Genomic DNA, 14,399 nt, shown 5'->3' with positions numbered 1-14,399 from the left:
AGTACAGATCGGGGGGGGGGGTTTGTTTTGTTTTTCTGGCAGTGCCCACAACATGCAGCAGCCCCCGCCAGGTCAGGAATTGAACCCACACCACAGCAGTAACAATACCAGATCCTTAACCTCTAGGCCACCAGGAAACTCCAGATCAGTTCCCTTTTTTGCTATCTCACTCACTAGACTGTAAGCACCTTGAAATATGGAATTTTGTTTCATTCAACTCTGTTTCCAGTGCCTTTCATTATTGTGGTTGCTTGATGTTTGGTAAATGAATGAATAAAAGATATTTTAAAAATCAGCAAATATTTTATAGGCACAATACTCCTAAAGCCAAATGCAAACTCTTATTCTATTCTAGGTGAAGCACTTTCTGTATTGCAAAGACCCCCAGCTGTTTTACAGGGTTGGGCAGGATCTAAATTGTCTTTATCAGGCCAGGCTGGCCTTTGGCCAACATTCCAAATTCTTTATTCCCTTTCACTCTCAGAAAATGAATTTCATTATTTCTTACTAATGGCTTATAAATACTCACTTATTTCACTTTTCTTAGTATTATGGTCTCTGCTTGCCTGCTTTTTTATGAGAAAGGAATTTAGGGTATGCCCACACATAACCTCTCAGTTTTTCTGAAACCTAATGTAAACTAATCCATGAAAAGTCAGCTTTGGTTGACTGTGCTGTTGAGAGGAAGCACCTTAGCTTTCAGGTATCAAGGAATTTGTGAAAATATAAGCTATTCTTAAATGCCGGAGATCTTGAATTCATAAAATATTTTCAATACAGATAATTTTCTAAATTTGTTTCTCAATATTCTTTTGGTGTTTCATGTATTACCAAATAGGTAAAACAATGCTACCGTATCACCAGAGCCAAGCAAACATATCCTTCTTATATTGCAAGCAACACAAGTACACAGTAATTTTTCTTTTAACAAGTCGCAATTCAGATATTACCTCCTGCACTTTGAGTGGTTGTCCAAAGGTGGCTGTATCTTTCCATAGCATTTAGTGATTCCTATGATGTATTTCTGTTCATGAATTCTCTTCCATATCAGGCTGAGAGCTCCTTGAAGGCATTAACCAAACATTTCATCTTTGTCACCTCCTCACCCAGTGTAGGATCTTGCACAGAGCAGATGCTCAAGAGATAATTTTATATCAATCCATTTATGTGACCTACCAAAAAACTCATGCAGGCATTCATTTAATCTCCAGTCCATCAATGATCATAATTTTTCACAATGTATGAAATGCTTGAAATTTCTTCCTCCATAAAATCTTGACCACATTTTGCTCCCCTGCTTTATCCCTTGAAAGAATGGCTGTCAGCATTGAAGAGATGACTGTGAACTACCAGGCTAATGAGGCAATTCTGCATTTCCGTATTTTAATTGGCAGTGATTTTTTTATAAGTATTAAAATTCATTTGTCATTTTCAGTCTCCATTGAAGAAAGACAATTTATGAAAAGGCTTCTTTCTATCAGTTTGATTTACAAAACAATAAAACTTTCATCCACTTTGAAAATCATATCTGATCATTTCTTAGATGCCTTCAAATATTTACCTTTATAGAGTCCCCAGTTTGCAGTTCATTTACTTTTATTAATAGTTTGAATATATACACAAATATGTACCCACAAGATAATTGTTCATTAGTTTTAATCTCTTTAGAGAGGAGCACTTACTTTGGAAAGGTACATATAACAAGGTATTACTATGATCTGTATGAGTATGAAGTGACCTAAACTTCTGCTGATGTGACCATATACATGTCTTCTTGTATTGACCCTTTATTGGTTCTATAGGCAAAAGTTTGAGATCATTATCTCTTCCAGATGGATCCATAAACATTTCTGTTTTAGAATTAAAATATGATTTTGAGACATGGTTTATCAAAGTGGGAAATCCTAGGCAATTATTTACAACCATAAGAAATTAACCAATGCCCAAAGAAAGGCTTGTGCCCATCTTGTTGTATTAGGGCTGTCCAGAACAATCTGGCCATTTCAGGAGAGCGCATCACCTAAGAAGTGATTTGTCTTGACTACTGTAATCAAGTAAAATGGCCTTATAGAATTCTACAAGTGATGTTTAAGCAAAATGGTCACCAAAAGCCCTCACTTGCCCATCAAACTGTGGGTTTGCTTTTGTTTTTAAAATTTTCTCCATTGAGCTTCCCTAGAAAACACATTCCTGTGACTCCCAATTACTAAACTGCTTTTTTTTCTTCCAATTCTATTGTGATATTGACATACAGCATTGTATAAGTTTAAGATGTACAACATAACGACTGAGATACATACATCATGAAATGATCACCGTAATAAATTCATAATAAGCTATCATCTCATAAAGATACAAAATAAGAAAAAAATACTTTTCTTGTGAGGAGAATTCAGGATTTACTCTCTTAACAACTTTCATATATAACTTACAACAGTATTATATCAACCATGTTGTGTATGACATACCTAGTATTTATTCATTTTATAACTGAAATCTGTACCTTTTGACCACATTTATACAATCCCCCCCACACCTATCCTTGCCCTTGGTAACACAAACCCGATCTATTTTTCTATGAACTTGTTTGTTTGTTTTAGAAGTATAATTGACCTACAACACTGTGTTAAGTCTTGGTGAAGAACTTCTTAAAATAAAAGTTAAATTGATTCTTTCCTATGGATTTAAGGAAATAAATAAATGGAGGAAAACGGTACACTTCATCATTTTTTATCCACATTTTTAAGTCTCTGGTCTTCTACATATTTATCCAAATATTTTCCCTGAAGTACTGTGATTTCCTGAAAGGCAGACATTTTCCCTGCACCTGTGTAGTGCCAGCATCTTAGAAAGTTTTGGACTTAATGTTTATCAAATGAATTGTTGAACAGATACTAACATCAAACCTTTACTCTGTGCCTGAACTTTTCCAAGTACTTTACAGATATGAACTCATTTAACCCTCTAGCAGTCATATAAGGGAGGTGTAATGTTTTCCACATTATGGAGATGAGGAACCTGAGACTCAAAGAATCAAAGTCACACGATGCAGGGCAAAATTCAAAGCAAGCAACACAGGCTAGAAGGCATGCCCTTAACCACTATGCTGTACATAGTGGCTAAGTGCCAAGGCTTCTCGGGCTGATGAACAAATTTTTCCTTAATCAGACCTTACCCTTCCCTTCCCACCTTATCTTCTATCTTCCCCTATCATACCCCTTCTGCTGTAACCATAGTAGCAACCTCACTTTTCTCCTGAGTTTGCTTCTGTATAACCTGACCTTTGTTCCTCCTGTTCCCCTTCCAGAAATTAACTCCCCACGCCCAAAGTTTTAACTGGGACTCACCTTCCCTATGAAGGCCTCTATGACATCTCCTGCTCACGTTAACTTCATACTTTTGGAAATTACACATGTACAGCATATACAGTCTGTACCTGTCACTTTCATTCTTAATCATATGGGGAATGTCATTATCTATTGAGTGTTTTGTCTCAGCTTTGCCTCTCAATAGTCTTGTAAGCATCCTTTTAGAAAGCACTTAGCATTGTGCTGTTCACCTAGAAGGGGGTTATTGAATTAATAGCCTTTTTTTTTTTTTGGTATTTTTTATGGCCACACCCACGGCGTATGGAGGTTCCCAGTCTAGGGATCCAATTGGAGCTATAGCCACTGGCATACGCCACAGCCACAGCAACACCAGATCCAAGCTGCCTCTGCGACCTACACCACAGCTCGCAATGACAATGCCGGATCATTAATTAACCCATTTACTGATGCCGGGGATCGAACTTGCATCCTCATGTATGGTAACCATTGAGCCATAATGGGAACTCCTAATAGACTTTATTTTTTAGAAAAGTTTTCAATTCACAGAAAAACTAAGTGGAGAGTAGAGTTCAAATTTTACGACATTTTTGAAAAGGTGAAGCTATGGACATAGTAAAAAAAAAAATTAGGAGTAGCCAAATGTTGGGGAAGTGGAGGCATGAATCTATGGAGAACAGAGGATTTTAGGGCAGGGAAACTATACTGTGATGCTTTAATGAAACGACATGTAGATTGGCTTCTTTCACTTACAAATAAAATTTAAGGTTGCTCCGAGTCTTTTCATGACCTGATAGCTTGTTTTAGTGCTGAATAATATTGCACTGTTTGGACATACCACAGTTAAAGGAGCTTATTTAATACCTCTTTAATGTAAAAACTTTGTAAACTTATTGATCATAAAATATATTACACACTCCACTTATGATAACTTTCATTCTTTCTTCTTCAGGCAGAAGTAACGCTCTTCTCTTAGCCATTGATTGTGATTACTCCATGTCTCTCCTTCAGAATTTCTTCCGAGTTTTCAAAAGAAAAACACTACTACTAAATATATCCTCAATAGCTGTTATTTATTGTGTACCTGCCAAGCAGTCTCTGAGAAGAAACGCTTCCTCTACATTATCTTTAATACACACTAAACTCACAGTTCATAAGTCTCTTTAGCTCCAAAGCTGATGCTTCTATCTCTTCTGCCTAACAGCACCCTTCTCCCACCGCTAAGCGTTCTAATCAAAGTATGATCCAAATTAGCAAAACAGCAATAATGCATATAGTATATATGACCTACATATTTCTGTCCTTTATGCCTTTGCTCCTGAAGTTTACTGTCATTAGAATACTCCTCTATTATTATTTTCTCCACATCTCCACTTCCTTCAAGGATTCTCTTCAGAGCTGCTTTTTGCAAGAAGCCTCCTCAATTGTCCCTCTTCCATGAACTCTTCTTTAGAATTAGACAGATTCCTTGTTCATCTTATATTCTGCCCTTGAAAGGGGCAGCCTATGTGCACTGCGTCCCCCACCCCTACTCCCACCCCCCCCAATCCTAACCCATGGCCAGAGTCAACTGGACTGGGAACAGATGGGTGGGATGAGGGGCACATGTCACTCAAGGCCAGAGAATACATTGAGTGACCAGTGGACAATCTCTTTCTCTCTCTTTCTCTTTTCCTCCTCCTCCTCTTCCTCCTCCTTCCTCCTCTGCCTCTCCCTCTCATTTAAATTATGAGCCAGAGACAGTCAACCTGTAAGAAGTGCTTTGGCTGAAAATTCACATGTACTGTTAGGTAGAGTCACAGAGAAAACAGTTCTGTAAAGAGAGCAGGATAATGGGGCAACTGAGCCAAGAAAGAAAAGGTAGAGACAATACAAATTAGAGAAAGAGAGGTAAAAAGTAGCTGCTTCTCTCCCGGACGACTCTTAGGTGTCAGCTTCAACTCTCAGGAGGTCCCCGCCCCCTATCTGTAGTATATCGCTTTCAGCTGGACCTGACATGAATGAGTTCTTTGCACTCATGATTAGACAACCTTCTCCGAATTCCTGTTGAATACAATTAGTATTAAAAATAATCTTAATTTTTTAAGACTTAATCACTTAATTTTACCTGTCTTACATTATGCTTTTTTGAAGGATATATATATCCTTCAAAATATGTTATAAGCAGGCACAGAGAAGAATCATGGAATATTTTGGTCTGCAGTTTAGTTTATTTTACTTCAAAAGATTTGGCAAGAACTACATATACATTGAATGTTTAATAAAATTTTAAGTTTTCACAGTTATACTGCCTTTTTAAGCTACAAAACTATATCACTACTTCATAATTACCTTGCAGCCTGTAGAAAGTCTCACCTCTTTCAGCTGCCTTCAATCACATCCGTACCATCAGATCTTGTATTTATGAGACTCATGGATTGGTTTTCCTCTTCCCCTTGACCAAACAAATTTTCTCCTTTAAAATCGTTTAACTTCATCCTGACCATTTCATTCAGTTTTTAATTTGCCTTATAATTTGTCGGATGCCCTCAACAATTTTGTATTTTCAATAGACTATATGCACATTCCCTCATTCCACTAAATATAATTAGTAGATATTAAATAATAAGAGCTAACAGTGTAAAACCAAAAGAGGGAAAAATATAAACAACCAAACAATCAGGAAGTGAAACAGTTGACACATTTTTTAAAATAAACTATCTTTTGGAGTTCCCTGGTGGCTCAGCAGGTTAAGGATCTTGCATTGTCACTGCTGTGACTCTGGTTACAGCTGTGGCATGGGTTTGATCCCTGGCCTGGGAACTTCTGCATGCTGAAGGATCAGCCAAAATTTTTTAAAAAATGAAGTATCTTAAAAGAAAAAAATTCGAATTCTACTAGACTTAACCTGTATTTTATGACTTAGTTTTTTTAACGTAAAAAAGCACATATGTTTGCGGGGTATGTGGGGGTATTTCTGTGGCTTTTTTTTCCCCTAAGACCACCAATGACTGCACTGCAGCTGCAATGATGAAACCAGAGGCTCTTATCTGTACAAAACAAAGCTCAGCCGGGTGACCAGAAGTGCAACATAAGAGTTTTCTTATTTTGCGACTTTAGTAAACTGGGATGCTGGCTTATTTAGTATCGAGTGAGACTTTCATTATTTTGTAATGTTTGTAAGCACCAAATTTGGGGACCTTAAAAAAAGAGTCTAACTTGTGACCCTTGCGACCCTGACTCTGAGATGGCACTCATCACCTTGCAACTAACCAGGAACCAGGCTCCCAGATGGTCCCTGACAGACGATCATAAACAGAGCAGTGACCCCATCACCCTCACACGCATGCAGCACCCTGGCCTCTCTGTGATGTGAACACAAGGACTGTGACAAAGACACGTTAGAACTGTCTTTCCAAATGGAGATATTCTGACACACAGACAAATACCTTCAGGCATTCCAGAGGTGCTCCCATCTGGAATGGAAGCCAGTTTTCAAAGAAATAACTACAGATCACAGATAGCAAGACTTTTTCCTAGAGGAAATAAAATATAAAATTTCAGCAAAGGAGGTTTAGTTAGATTACAGATAGAAGTTCGAAGGAAGCCGTAGTTGCATTTCCCCCCCCCCCCCCCCCCGCCTCCTCTGGTAGAACTTAAATGAGCCAGGCTGACAGCACAGCTGCATAGGAAGAATTCCACATCTGGAAAATCTTTGCTCCATCTGTGGTAGGTTTCCAGCCTCTTGCTCTTTCTCTACCATTTCCCATGACTTCAGCTTACCTCCTTTCTGTTTTCTTTAGTAAAATTATTTAACCCTTAGGGGTTTCGGGGCTTTGCTTTATTTTGTTTTGTTTTTAAGAGGAAGGAGAACAAAGGAATACCTCATCATGTTTTTGTGATTCTCTAGAATTTAGCCTGGTTTATATTTCTTTAAGTGTCTACATTAGTGATGTAGATGGTAAAAAAATATCTATAAGTATCTGGTCAATTTTATGGAATTATATTTTAGAAATACTTTAGGTAGACAGTGTTTTGATTTTTATTTTAATTGATTTTAATATTGTCTTAATCTTCTGATTTGTCTTATTTTTTTTTGCATCTAAGAACAGACATTAATATCATAGAGTACATAGAAATAAAGTCACATATTCATATCATAGGACCCATTAACATCACACCTAATATAATTAAGAAATAATGTTTACAGCTGAATTCCTTCCTAAGCCTTAGAGAAGTTACATGGCATTGATGTTTGGATTTGCTTTTCTTGTCTGTCCTTACACAGATAGGAGTAAGGAGTCTCTTAGGAGTCTCATCCCAGTCAAGCTATGCGTGCACCATCTCCAGCCCTAGTTTCTCAGCCAATTTGTCCCCTTCCAACCATTGGAGACTCCAACACAGGATGGAGTCCTGAGCCTGCACTCTCCACACTCTCCCATCCTGCACTTTCTGTTTTAGTACCTTTGCTAATACTATTGCCTTCTCCTAAAAGTTCCTCTCATGGTATCTCAAATTGCCATGTATACCTCCTCTCTGAAGGTTTCAAAGATTTCCACTACCCTGAAATCAGTCTTTTTTCCAAGAATTCTCAATGCTCTATTTGAAGTTCTCATAAAGTTTTTATCCCTTTATGCTCTTTATCATGATTATGAAGGGTTATTTTTTCATAGTATGTAATAAATCCATGCCTGATTTACCTTTTAATGTCTTGTCCATAAAGAACATTTGATAATTTTTGATTGAAAGAAAAAATGATATTTTTTAATGAAAAATAAAAAGTTTACTTTAGATCAATAAAAGATCACAGCAAAATTTCTTAAAATATGACTCAAATTTTTCTAGAACATTTGCCGAGATTCCTCCAGGCTTCCTGGATCAGAATCTCTTAGGCCCAACATCTTTTTTTTTTCTTTTTTTGGAGCTTTAGGCAGGCCTGCACCCATGGCATATGGAAGTTCCCAGGCTAGAGGTCAAATCAGAGCTGTAGCTGCTGGCCTACGCCACAGCAACAGCAATGTGGGATCCAAGCCGTGTCTACAACCTACACCACAGCTCATGACCTACACTGTAGCTCCTGCCAACACCAGATCCTTAACCCACTGAGTGAGACCAGGGATCAAACCTGCATCCTCTTGGATACTAGTCAGGTTCATTACCACTGAGCCACAATGGGAACTCACAAGGATCTTAAATGTAATATACATTCCAGGGAATTCTAATCCACACTAAAGTTTAAGGATCATTGGTTTATGTCAATGAAAGTTTCCCATTTATTCTTCCTCCACATGCACATAATTATCAATATGTACTTCAAAGTTTATACCACAAAACAAAATCCTAAGGCTAAAGAAAATTATTATAACACTAAATGGCTAGAGAAAAGTCATATTTTACTATAAATATAACCAGAAATGTTTTTGAATATCTGTTTTTACCAAATAGTGTGCTAGGCTCATAAAACTCTTTAAGACACTACACTCAGAGAGTTTATGATCAAGATGAGAGAAAAGATGCACACATATGGAAAGTTGATTGGACAAGCAGAATCATCAAGATGCTCTAGTGTGTCATATACTTTTGCATATTTGCTATTAACCAGCCTAGTCATTGCTCAATCAAATTAAAAAAAAAAAAACATTTCAAAGCAGTGGAAATAATTCCATACAGAGACATGATAGGAGGAGAAAAAAAGAACAGAGATTCTGCAAAGAAGAGCTGGAGGTCTTGGTTGTCCCACCACTCTCATGCAATAAGGATATGTTTATTTTAAACCAGGTTCTTGTTTTAGCTATGGATTTCTCTACAGCCCTGTATCTCCCTCCTCCTCCCCCAGGCCTAAGCTTCATCTTGGAATCACCCAGCTAGTATTGTCAAGCACTCCATAACAGGAATTCAGACCTCTGTGAGATAGGGGTATTTGGAGGTGAAGCAGTGAATTCTGCAGTGGTGATTCTGGAGAGTCAGAAGAAAAAGGAAGAGATCTCAGGAGTGAAGGCGTTCAAGAGGAAAATAGAGGAAGGATACAAACATACTTTGTTTGCAATTTTGGAATCTGAGAAACAGCCCAAGTGACCCTGAAAAAAATCACTGCCATATATTGCTAAAGACTGATATACATAAAAATAATTCTTTAGTAAGTCTATGGTCCTTGGCTTCCCCTCAATGGAACTATTATCCCTACTCCAGGTTAATCCAAGTCCAGCCAAATGTCAGCCCATCCTTACCCTCTTTCCCTCTGCTCCCTCCACTGGACAGCTGAGGGTCAGGGATAAGCAGGGAAGGCTGGAAACAAATGATATGGATATGTGCTGCCTTTCCGGCCTCTTCTATTTAGCTGGCTCAGGATTTCCTTGTTCTAGACCTTGAGGACATATCCTTTAGAAAGCTTCCAGCCTGCTTGTCAAGATAAGTAGCAACAGCCAAGTGGTAAGATATTCTAGACATTGAGCTGAGAGAGGTCACCTGAGCTGAGTGATCCAGAGAGAATCTGCCGAAACAAAAAGCTGTGAAAAACTGAAAAGGAAGATCTGAGACATTTCTAGTCAAGGAAAATGGCGTTGGCAAAGTTCAGCTAGTGGGAATGCAGAAGGCATGGTGATGCAATGGAGCAGCCCAGCCAGCTGGAGCTCAGAGTTTGTGTTTGTAATGAGAGAAAATTGGGAAAATGGAATGAGTCCAAACTCCAACAGGTCTCAGAGAGTGATGATAATTTTCGCTAAGAATAGTAAATCTTTTAAAACTAATCAGTGCTGTTACCCCAACTGACCTTATTCTTTGTGTGTGTGTGTGTGTGTGTGTATGTGTGTGTGTGTGTATGCGTGTGTGTGTGTGTAATGGTTTTTATTTTTGTCCATTATAGCTGGTTTACAGTGTTCTGTCAATTTTCTACTGTACAGCATGGTGACCCAGTTATACATACATGTATATATCCTTTTTTCTCCCATTATCACGCTCCATCATAAGTGACCAGACATAATTCCCAGTGCTACACAGCAGGATTTCATTGCAAAGGCAATAGTCAGTATCTATTAACCCCAAGCACCCCATCCATCCCACTCCCTCCCTCTCCCCCTTGACAACCACAAGTCTATTCTCCAAGTCCATGATTTTCTTTTCTATGGAAAGGTTCATTTGTGCCTTATATTAGATTCCAGATATAAGTGATATCATATGGTATTTGTCTTTCTCTTTCTGACTTACTTCACTTAATATGAGAGTCTCTAGTTCCATCCATGTTGCTGCAAATGGCATTATTTCATTCTTTATAAGGCTGAGTAGTACTCCATTGTGTATATATACCACATCTTCCTTTACTATTAAGTAGTTTGTGAAAAGAGGCAGGAACTGTTTGTTTGTTTGTTTGTTTGTTTGTTTGTTTTAATCATGCATTACAATACCAGAAACCCAGTAGATAAAAATGATAGTTAGCACTGATAGAGGACTTTTAATATGCACACATCACAGGGGATTTAATGATGAGTTTAGGGAAAAAAGTCAAAAATTTTGAGTTATGTTTTTGTTTTGGTGATACACTTTTAAAACTTCAGTTCCACTTTATTATAATTCAACCACTGCTCCTGATAAACAACTAGTGGCACCATTAAGATAAAGAAGAGATAACACATAAATTTACTGAATGAAAGAAAATAGCTGCTTCTAAAGATTTTAGAGCCAATCATCCTCCTAAGAAATGCTAACCATTTCTTTAAAATTAGCTAGATTAAAAGGAGGCTTATTTTGGAAGTTCTAGTTGTGGCTCAGCAGTAACAAGTCTGACTAGTATGCATGAGGATGTAGGTTCAATCCCTGGCCTCACTCAGTGGGTTAAGGATCCAGCATTGCCATAAGATGTGATGATGTAGGTCAAAGACATGGCTCCAATCCTATGTTGCTGTGGCTATGGCTGTGGCTGGCAGCTGTAGCTCCGATTCAACCCCTGGCCTGGGAACTTCCATATGCTGCAGGTGCAGTCCTAAAAAGTGTAAAAAAAAAAATCATATTTTACTTAAATGACAGAATCACCTACCTGATCTTTTTCCTGCAACCATCTGTCCTTTGTTTTTCTTTAAATATTTCAGTTTTGAGTGTTCTTCCATCACCAACGATCTATGGTCCTCATGGCAAACCTCAACCACTTACTATGCATGAAATTCCAAGGCAAGATAGACTTTCCATTTCCTTAATTGAGAAGGAAGAAAACCAAAATAAATAAATGAACAATTCCAAAGAAACATATTCAAAGTCACTAAAAATAGCTTGAGGAAAGTATATGGCCAATTAATTTGCCAATAGTTAAGATTATTTTGAGGTATTTTTCAGAAGTAGAATGAGACCATCTAGCCCAGTAGAATCATTTTTCCTTTCTGTTCTACTTCAACAGGAGAGGGCCCACCCTGTGTGATTCTGATAGTCATCCCTTCCATCTCCCTCTCTGCACCCGAATCAGCCAGCTTGTCAATCCGTTCTTTATCAACTGTGAAAACACTGTCCCAAGATCACAAAACTGTCAAGGGACAGGACTGAAATGAAGCCTGTCTCAACCTTAGTCTTTTGGCTGCTTTAATGGAATACCATAGACTGAGTAGCTCACAAACACAGAAATTTATTTCTCCCAGTCTGGAGTCTGAGAAGTCTAAGATCAAGGTGCCAGCAGATTCAGTGTTTGGTGAGGGCTGGCTTCCTGGTTTGTAGACATCACGTGCTTGCCAAGCCCTCATATGGCAGGAAGGACAAGGGAGCTGACTGGGGTCTCTTTTAGAAGGGCACTAATCCCATTCACAAGGGCTCCACTCTTATGACCTCATCACCTCCTGAAAGCTCTACCTCCTAGTACCATCACGTTGGGCATTACGTTTCAACATATGAATTTGGGGGGGACACAAATATTCAGTCTACAGCAGCTTCCTTTCTCATAGACAAGGTGATTTTCTCAACCACAGTGAACTTTGCTTAGAAAGCATAGGTAGTACTGAGATTCAGTAGTTGAAAAGGAAATAAGGTATTGTTGCATCAGTCAGGAAGAAGAAGGAGTCTCTCTCTTTCCTTATATTTACTTCCTGTTGTTTTTTTTAATGCTTTTTTTTCCATTATAGCTGGTTTACAGTGTTCTGTCAATTTTCTACTGTACAGCAAGGTGACCCAGTCACACATAAACATATACATTCTTTTTCTCATATTATCATGCTCCATCACAAGTTTACTTCCTGTTCTATTATACCCTTCCTCTTACACATTTATTCAACAGTATGCCCCCAACAAGTTGATTTTACTCTGAAAGACAGTGTGATTTCAGTATAGATCAGTAGTTGCAGAGAAATATACCTGAACTTCGTTGATCACTGTCATCAGTAAAACTTTCTGACCATAGAACCCCAATATATACATTTATTTATAAATTAGATCATAAATCACTATACTTGTGTGCATTTGCACATTTGACAACAATACAAATATTTAAAGAACTGTATCTACATCTATGTATATGCATAGATACATATATACAGAGATACAGATATAGATTCTAAGATTTCCTCCCTGCCTTTCAAGAAGAATCTTGTCTGTCCCCAGATCAGAGATCACCGAATGAAGAAAATCATCACAGAGTCTATTGGCCTATCAAGAATCAACAGATACCTAACAGACAGTGTAAACAAAACAACCTCGATTTGAGCTCTTTGAGAGCATTTAACAGCGTTTACCACAAAAGAGATTCTCAGTCAAACTCAGTGTAACCCTTAGTGTTCCGAATGTAGAAGCACATGAAAAGATAAAATTGCCCCTTGCACCAGAGGAATGTACGATAGTCATATTAAATGAGAAAAATTCAAAACAAAACAGTCATGAGCAGTATGTAATCTACATACTAGATGCCATTCATTGAGTAAATGGAACCATTTACACATTTCTCAGAGTTACATGAATTCTCCTTCCTGTGGGCTTCAGGATACCTACATAATGGAAGAGAACTACTTTCATGGAGTTACTGCACTTGAGGCAGACTTGTTTTGCCAAGGTAGACACTGTAATTCCCTAAACCTGCTGTCCTGTTGCAGGGGCTGGATCATTCATAGGGCTTAACCAAATGGAGTTTTAATAATTTCCTTCTTGTACCAAAGACCCAGATCCATACATGGCAGTGACTCTTAATAACATTCCATTTCCTTTCATTACTCACATTATTTTGAAAGAACCCACCAGCTTTTTGGGTAGTCCTAAATGTTCCAGTTGCTCCAAAGGAGGCTTAAACGAGTTGCCTCAGCAAACAAGAGTGGCCATAAGATCCAAGTGGATTTCTATTACCTGGGCTTGGAAAAGAAGGTGTCTCTGCCATTAGGTCAAAGCACATGGGACGTAAAAACACTATAAAATTAAAACTTGGGGGCGCTGGCAGTAATTGTTTAATTAAATAAAGCACTCATTCTAAAGTAAAAAAAAAAAGTTTGCAGTAAGAAGATGAAATTTATAAATTAGACAAATTAGATAAAATCTGCAATACATTACCAAAATGGGATGATTTTCTTGGATGGAAAATACTAGGAATGTACTTAAGCCAGAATCTCTAGCTGGTATACTGACAAGGATCTCTGATCTCGGGATCTGGAAGAGTTTGCAAAGCTTCCACAGATCCTCCAATGGCTGACACCAGCCCTTTATCACAAAAAGAAGGAGCTGAAAATCAATCAGAGCATAATGTCGCTGTTCTCACCGCACTTTTAATTCCCAGTGGGATCTTGAAAAGCACCAGACTTCTCATATTCCCACTTCTCCCATCTGCCAAGCTAAGGCCAATGCTAATTATCACATACTGTCTTCACCTCTCACAGCTACAGGAGACTTGGATTATCTCAAATTTTTGGAAATAAAACTTGAAGAATTATTCTATGAATGGTAGATTCTGAAAAGCACCTTTTCTGTGTAAAACATTTCTAATGGCCAATAGATACGGATAGAAAACAAGAAATAAAAATAACTTAAAATTGCCTGTGTATTAGAAGGGTTTTTATGTCATACCCATGAAATGTGGTTGAGATTCATTAATAAGGACTTAAAATAGCCTCACAGTGAAATTCGGGTTTAATGAGTTTTTAGAAA

At 37.9% G+C, this 14,399-nt stretch overlaps 1 protein-coding gene across 12 annotated transcripts in view; it reads left to right on the top strand.

The window, feature by feature from the left end:
• The window catches only part of DLC1 (DLC1 Rho GTPase activating protein), a 467,463-nt gene that overhangs the window by 275,699 nt on the left and 177,365 nt on the right, over window positions 1-14,399 (top strand). The window lies entirely within an intron of this gene.

Source organism: Sus scrofa, chromosome 17 (genome assembly GCF_000003025.6).
Source record: "Sus scrofa isolate TJ Tabasco breed Duroc chromosome 17, Sscrofa11.1, whole genome shotgun sequence".
Classification (NCBI taxonomy): domain Eukaryota; kingdom Metazoa; phylum Chordata; class Mammalia; order Artiodactyla; family Suidae; genus Sus; species Sus scrofa.
Note: the sequence above shows the minus strand (reverse complement) of the source record. Positions and strands in the feature narration are given on the sequence as shown.